Source organism: Sceloporus undulatus, chromosome 3 (assembly GCF_019175285.1).
Source record: "Sceloporus undulatus isolate JIND9_A2432 ecotype Alabama chromosome 3, SceUnd_v1.1, whole genome shotgun sequence".
In the NCBI taxonomy this organism is placed as follows: domain Eukaryota; kingdom Metazoa; phylum Chordata; class Lepidosauria; order Squamata; family Phrynosomatidae; genus Sceloporus; species Sceloporus undulatus.
Window position 1 is genome coordinate 272,310,958 of NC_056524.1, and position 7,880 is coordinate 272,318,837.

Here is a 7,880-nt window from a genome sequence, read left to right on the forward strand (position 1 = left end):
AGTGGAACAGCCCTTACTGTCAGGAAGTTCCTCCTAATGTTGAGGTGGAATCTCTTTTCCTGCAGCTTGGATCCATTGTTCCTGGTCCTAGTCTCTGTAGCAGCAGAAAACAAGCTTGCTGCCTCCTGAATATGACATCCCTTCAAGTATTTAAACAGGACTATCATATCACCTCTTAACCTTCTCTTCTCCAGGCTAAACATCCCCAGCTTCCTAAGTCAAATCAAAACTTTATTGCTTTTGACCCAAAGGTCATTGCACAGCACAACAATATAACAATACATATAACAATATAACACTATAAAAATACATGTAAATTATATCTAAAATACGGGTATCTCATAGCTTCCTAAGTCGTTCCTCATAGGGCATGGTTCCCAGCCCCTTCACCATTTTAGTCGTCCTCCTTTGGACACGCTCCAGTTTCTCAATGTCCTTTTTGAATTGTGGTGCCCAGAACTGGACACAATATTCCAGGTGGGGCTTGACCAAAGTAGAATCGAGTGGCACTGTGACTTCCCTTGATCTAGACACTATACTTTTATTGATGCATCCTAAAATTGCATTGGCCTTTTTAGCTGCCGCATCACACTGTTGACTCATGTTCAACTTGTGGTCTACTTGGACTTCTAGATCCCTTTCACACGTAGTTTCATTCAGCCAGGTGTCCCTCATCCTATAACTGGGCATTTCATTTTTCCACCCTAAGTGCAATATCTTACACTTCTCCATGTTGAAATTTATTTTGTTAGCTTTGGCACAGCTTTCTAATCTATTCAGGTCATTTTAAATTTGATTCTATCCTCTGGAATATTAGCCACTCCTCCTAATTTGGTGTCATCTGCAAATTTAATAAGTATGCTCCCAATTCTGTCATCCAGGTCATTGATAAAGATGTTGAATAGCACTGGGCGCAAGACAGAGCCCTGTGGGACCCCACTTGTCACTTATCATTGTTGAGCACCCTTTGGGTTCTGCCAGTCAAGCAATTACAAATCCATGTAACAGTTACCATGTCTAGCCCACATGGATGAGATTAAAGGCAGTTAAAAGGACTGGATAGGGTACCACAGTTCATATTGGTCGCTTGATTGAAACACAGAGCTCAGGATGAGTTGGAGAGAAATCCATATATGAAAAGATACTTGGGTCTCATTCATGGGCTCGTTCATTCACTGCAGACTAATAGTTATCCAAACTATTAGATGACTATTCTGCCCTTATTTATTCCTTAGAGTTGGCCCTCTGTATCCACAGACTCTTTATCCATGAATTCAACCATCCATAGCTTGAAAAATATACATATACCAAAATGTAAACCTTGATTTTGCCATTTGCTATAAGGAATACCATTTTACTATGCTACTGTATTTAATAAGGCTTGAGCATCCACAGATTTTGGTATCTATGGGAGGTGCCGGAACCAAACCTGAGCAGATACCAAGGGCCCACTGTGTATTTCTAGCCTGTCATTTCCCAGATGTTGAGACTCAAGGCAGCTTACCAATTTTAAAAAGTTAAAATGTATGTTGCTAGAAGCATAGAATCACAGTGTTGGAAGAGACCCCAAGGACCATCCAGTCCAACCCCATTCTGCCATGCAGGAAGTTTCAATCAAAGCATATCCAACAGATGGCCAGCCAGCCTCTGTTTAAAGACCTCCAAGGAAGGAGACTTCACCAATCTCCATTAAGGGAGTGTGTTCCACTGTCGAACAGCCCGTACTATCAGGACGTTCCTCCTAATGTTTAGGTGGAATCTCTGTTCCTGTAGCTTGCATCCATTGAGACTCTGGGTCCTATTCTCTGGAGCAACAGAAAACAAGCTTGCTCCCTCCTCAATATGACATTCCTTCAAGTATTTAAACAGGGCTATCATAGTACCTCTTAACCTTCTTTTCTCCAGGCTAAACTCCCCCAGCTCCCTAAGGCGTTCCTCATAGGACATGGTTTCTAGACCCTTCACCATTTTATTAAGATTATAATTAAAATAGTATTAAATAGTTTAGTGAATTAAAATCATTGATCAAAAACCCAAAGGATAAAAATACAGCAGTACAGCACACTAAGAAAGCCCTTTTCTTGTTTTGTTTTTTTAAACCACTCCCCCAAAGCCTGCTGGTATAAAAAGGCCATCACCTGTCAATGAAAGGGCAATAAGGAGGTTAACCTTCTGAGGAAGGGACTTCCAGAGTCTAAAAGCAGCTCAGTCACCTTGAGCTGCAAAGTGACACTAGCTCATGTTCTCAAATCCTGCAGTTTAGTCATCATGAAGAGCTCATAGTTCAGTGACATAGCACACATGCAGCATGAAAAGGGCTCTAGGTTTTGTCCCTGGCACCTCTAAAGTTTGCTTTTCAGTGGAGGCCAGTATTTCAGCTGGGTTTGATACTGGGCTTTGAGAGCTGTGTTATCACTTGAGGCTCACCTCTTATATCTCTTAGGGGCAGTACGCTTCTCTATATCGGTTACTGGAGCACAGGGTAATGTGAGGGAAAGAGTACAGTGGTACTTTTATATTTTCAAATTGGGAAGAAGAACCATTACTGATAGTATCCAAAAAATGTTTGGTTTAAACTACAGAAGCAGATGATAAAGGAGCTCATGTCCTATGTGTATAAAATGGCTCTCTCAGAAAGAATGAGCTGGTTAGCACTACTGCATTTTAACCTGGTTGGACGATTTTCTTTCCATGAAGCTGTATGCCCTTGATCCCATCTGGGACTTATTAAGTGCCCTCAAGTCGGCCTGACACCTGTCAACCGTGTGGATGAGACATCTCCAAGACCCCTTGCCCTCCACTGCTCTGCTCAGGTCCTATATATTCAGGCCCATGAATATATAGTCCATCCATCTGGAGTGCAATCTTCCTCTCTTTCTACTATCCTCTGTCTTTCCTAGCATTATTATTTTTTCCAATGAGTTCTGCCTTCACATGATGTATCTAAAGTATGACAGCCTTAATTTAATCATCTTGGCTTCCTAGGAGAGTTTAATGTGTTCAAGGACCCATTTGTTTGTCTTTTTGGCCATTCACTGTATCCTCATCACTCTTTATCAGCATCACATCAAGTTTCTTTCTGTTGGCTTTCTTAATTGTCCAGCTCTCATATCCATACCTGGTGATGGGAAATATAATGGTTTGGATGATTCTAACTTTAGTGTTAAGTTGTATATCTTTACTCTTTAGAAGCTTCTCTCGCTCTCTCATGGCTGCCCTTCCTATTCTGAGTCTTCTGATTTCTTGACTGCAATCTCCATTTTTATCACTGTTTGAGCCAAGGTATGGGAAATCTTTAACTATTTTAATTTTCTCGTTATCTAGGTCTTCTGTGGTCATTGTTTTCTGTATGTTCAGCCATAAACCTGTCTTTGTGCCTCTTCCTTGACCTTTCTTAGTAATTATTCCAAGTTTATGATGTTTTCCGCTAGTAGTATGGTAAGATAACCATATCTTAGATGGTTGATGTTGCTTTCTCCTATCTTGATTCTTCCTTCTTCTGAGTCCACTGTGACTTGTCCAAGTCTGAGTGACTGAGACCAAGTCTGTAACTTAGCTCCACTGTTAATCTATTTTTCAATTGTGTCTTCCTCCAGATTGGGGTTGGACTGGATGGAGCTTGTGGTCTCTTCCACCTCTATGATTCTGTGATTCTTTTTCTGCTAGGATGTTACTTGCTCAACCCTTTGTAGAAACCGATGCTTACATCATCCTATCAGACTATGTGGGAGCATGCAGTTTATCCAAAGTAACCCATGTAAAATCCATGCCAGATCTGTCCCATGTGCGAAATATTTTTCAGGCTTAAGGTACTGGCACACGAACCTTGGAGCAACTGTGCACTTCTTGTTTTGCAATGGGCAGATTATCCACTTCATAATGGGATTTTAGAAGTCTGGATATCTGATTTATTAACTGCTGCAGACAAAGGATGTACATAAACTTGTAGGGTTTTTAGTTTGGTAATGCATAGACAGAGTTGACGCTTCCTCCTTGCAATTCGACACCTGCTGCAAATGCTTCCTGTGCCTCATGGAAAACTTAGAAAATTTTATCTTTTGAAAGCATGCAGCGCAGTTCCTCTTTCTTCTGCTGCTGGACAGTTTTCCACTTTCTCATGTATGGGAGAAAGCACATTTGCTTACACATTGTGTGTGTGTGTGTGTGAGAGAGAGAGAGAGAGAGAGAGAGAGAGAGAGAGAGAGCATATACACATCTTGCTGGATGATTGTGGTAGCTGTAGTCCAAAAAAGAATTTTTCCAGACTCGGGATTAGATGGATCTTTTTTCTAATCCATTTTGGCTGGTCATAACGTTCTTATCCGTATCACCCTTGTGATAAATTTTCACCTCAGTGTAGAGGTACATATAACTTGGGCAAAAATGTATCTTCGAACTTCACATTCAGCAAGATGAAGTGAATGCAGAGGATGGAATATTTTTGTTGAGAGCATTCAGGAGGGAAAGGATGCTCAGCTCTTCCTGCATCTACTGATTCTGCTCTGTAAATCCATCCCCTGGGGCTATTTCCAATCCTTGCTTGGCTCTCCTTTGAGTCCCTGGGCTCAGTTAGGCAAATAAAGTAAGCTAAAAATAATCAGAAGATATTTAAATACTACTGCTACTACCAATAGTACTACTACTATTTGATGATGATGATGATGATGATGATGATGATGATGATGATGATGATGATCTTGATCTTGCCCACCACTCTGCAGATTGAGGCAGGGAACAACAATAAATGGGACATTTGGGGGAGGTGGGAATAACAGGATCTAAAGCTGCCCTCTCATCTGTTGCAAATACTGTTGGGGTGTGAGTATTAAAGTAAAAAATGACAGCAGAGGTTTGAGGAAATTTAACAAAAACTTTACTTAACAGAAGTCTCAAAAAACTGAAGCAAAACAGTATGAATAGCACAGTACAAAATCTTGTTTCAGCAGCATGCATACATTGTCTTACTATGAGAGCAATATACAATGAAAGCTCCCAAGACTCAGTAGATCCACAAGGCAATTATACCTTTCTAATTAGTTAATACAATCACCTGGTTTACTTGGCTTATTACCATGGTCTACACCTGCCTGCTCACTAGAGTCTCATCCAGTCACAACTTATTACTTGGACAAATCCCCCCCCCCCCCCCGGCCTGTCTTCTACACTGGGGTTCAGAATCTTGTGTTTGTCTCAAGGCATGCAGTTTAGCTTTTGGTGGCCTTTTAAATGTACCTTTATGTATGTGCATGCATGTACAGGAATGCATCTTTGTAGCTGCCCTTAAATATAAGTTTCAAGTGGTCCTGCTTTGCACAGGTTGGGAAAAATGTGGCCTGTGGACTGCATATTATTATTATTATTATTATTATTATTATTATTATTATTATTATTATATTTACTTTAATTTCGTCTTCCTCCCAGTGCAGGAACTCAAGGTGGCTAGTAAAATTTAGAACAGTCCAATACAAAGCATTAAAAATTCCAGTGGTTAAAAAACAGTTAAACAGTTTCAAAAAGTTAAACATTACATGTTCGAATATAAAATTTAAAAACTCTTTTTAAAACCCGCACAGCACCCATGTCAGTGTGAGAAAGTCTGGCAGCATAAAAATGTTTTTATCTGCTGCCGAAACCAAAGCAGGCATGGAGCCATCCCGGCCTCTCTAGGGAGGGAGTTCCAGAGCTTGGGAGCAGCCACCGAGAAGACCCTCTGTCTTGTTCCTACCAAATGCAACTGAGAAGGTGGTGGGACAGAGAGGAGGGCCTCTCTGGACGATCTCAATGTTTGAGTGAGTTCATAAATGGAGATGCAGTCTTTCAAATAGTCTGGACCCAAGCCATATAGCCCCCAAAGCCCCCTAAAGCCTTCTGGCATCTTCTAAATCCCTCTGAATTTGAAAACAAAGTGGCACACTTTTGTAGGCATTTTATACTCCAAACTTGTGCCAGACTGCCACAGACCACACACAAATGCAGTGCTTTGCTTTCGTCAGCTACTCTGAATTTCCTGCTCCTCCAGCTATTTTTTTTCAGTGGATTGTGGCTGAAAATGACAATGGGATGCAACATGACATGACTTCTGGTGATTCCTGTGGACATACCTATGGGAGGGGAGCTGGGAAGCAAAAATTAACCCCTCTTTTCTCTTTGCAGTTGCCCACCCTTGTGTTCAAGCCAGAAACCAACAGCCTTCTCATATACCAAAGTTATTATTGATCTTTGAGGTGCTGCTCAGTTCTTTAGTGTTTGGAAGAAATCTCAGAGTGGGCACAGAACTGTTGATGTGTGAAGCTGCAAGGAAGGTGTGTGTGTTGTGTTTTTGTTGTCGTTGTCAACTGCTTTTGAGTTGATGGCAACCTATGGATGAGGCATCTCCAAGACCCTCTGTCCTCCCCTGCTCTGCCTAATTCCTGCATCCCCATAAAACCCATTGTGACCATCCATCTGGCATGTGCTTTCTGCTTCCCTCCACCTTTCCGAGCATTATTGTCTTTTCCTTCCTTCTCATGATGTGTCCAAAGTACAACAGCCTCAGTTTGGCCATCTTGGTTTCCAGGGAGGCTTCTGGCTTGATCTGCTCCAGCACCCATTTGTTTGTCCTTTTGGCTGTCCATGGGATCTTCAGCACTCTCCTCCAGCACCAAATTTCAAAGGCATTGATTTTCTTCCTATCATCTTTCTTAACTGTCCAGCTCTCACATCCATACATGGCAATAGGGAATACGATGGCTTATATGATTCTAGCTTTGGTGCTGAGTTGTATACCTTTGCATTTTAGAATCTTTTCTAGTTCTTGCATAGCCACCCTCCCCATTCTTAATCTTCTTCTGATTTCCCAACTGTAGTCCTCATTTCTATCAATGTTTGATCCTAGGTATGGGAATTCTTCTACTATTTCTATTTCTTCTTTGTGGTCTCTGCGAATCACACAAATGGGTTTATTCTGCGCCTGCGCAGCAATACTCGGAAACTTCTAGAATCTCTGGGCAGAAATTAGTTTGCAACTTTCTGAAACTTTTTGGCGGTAGCTCCGCCCACCCTTATATATAGCCCCTAGCGGTCCCACTCTCTTCAGTTCCTTCATTCCGCCACGCAAAGCAGCTTGAGGAACTTCGCTAGCGTTTCGCTTCTACTTTCAAAAAGATCGGAATCTCTGGACTCTTGACCATTGCTATCACTGACCATTCTGTCAGACTCTGTTTCAAAACTCGACGACTCAGTATAGTGTGACTCTTGATGGCCTCCTTTAAGAGGTGTGCCAATTGTGGAGTTAAAATCCACATGGCCGATGGCCACGACAAGTGTGTGCTCTGCTTGGGGGAGACCCATATTCCGGGCGCTTGTTCTCACTGCAGGACCATGTCCACTCAGGCCCTCAAAAACCGGGACCAGACTTTAAAGGCTGCCTTATATGACAAGGTTCGCCAGCCTTCAGTCACCACCTCGGGAGAGGTCCTAACCCAACCATCCACTTCGGTGGACTCTGGAGAGGGAGAGGATAAATCCTCCAAAACCACCAAAAAGAAGCAAGGGGACAAGCATAAGCCCTCTAAATCTTCTTGTCCCGACCGGGGTTCCGAGCGGGCTTGCTCAGTTTCGCCTGCCCCCAAGGTTAGCCGTAAGGGCCCCCCGAGCACGATCTCTGTTCCCCCACCGGATTCAAGGCCAACTACCATTCCTTCGCCTGAGCCCAGGCCAACTCCGACTCCGACGCCAATAGTACCTCCAGCGTCAGTACCGGTCCCGTTGGAACTGAGGGTCATTCTCTCAAGTCATCTTTCCATCCCTGGTGACGGCCTCCAAATCGTTAACCTGGACCGCTCTTCTGATTCCGAAGGTGAAATTCCGGACTCAGACGCTCCAATTTCTCCGCAGAGATC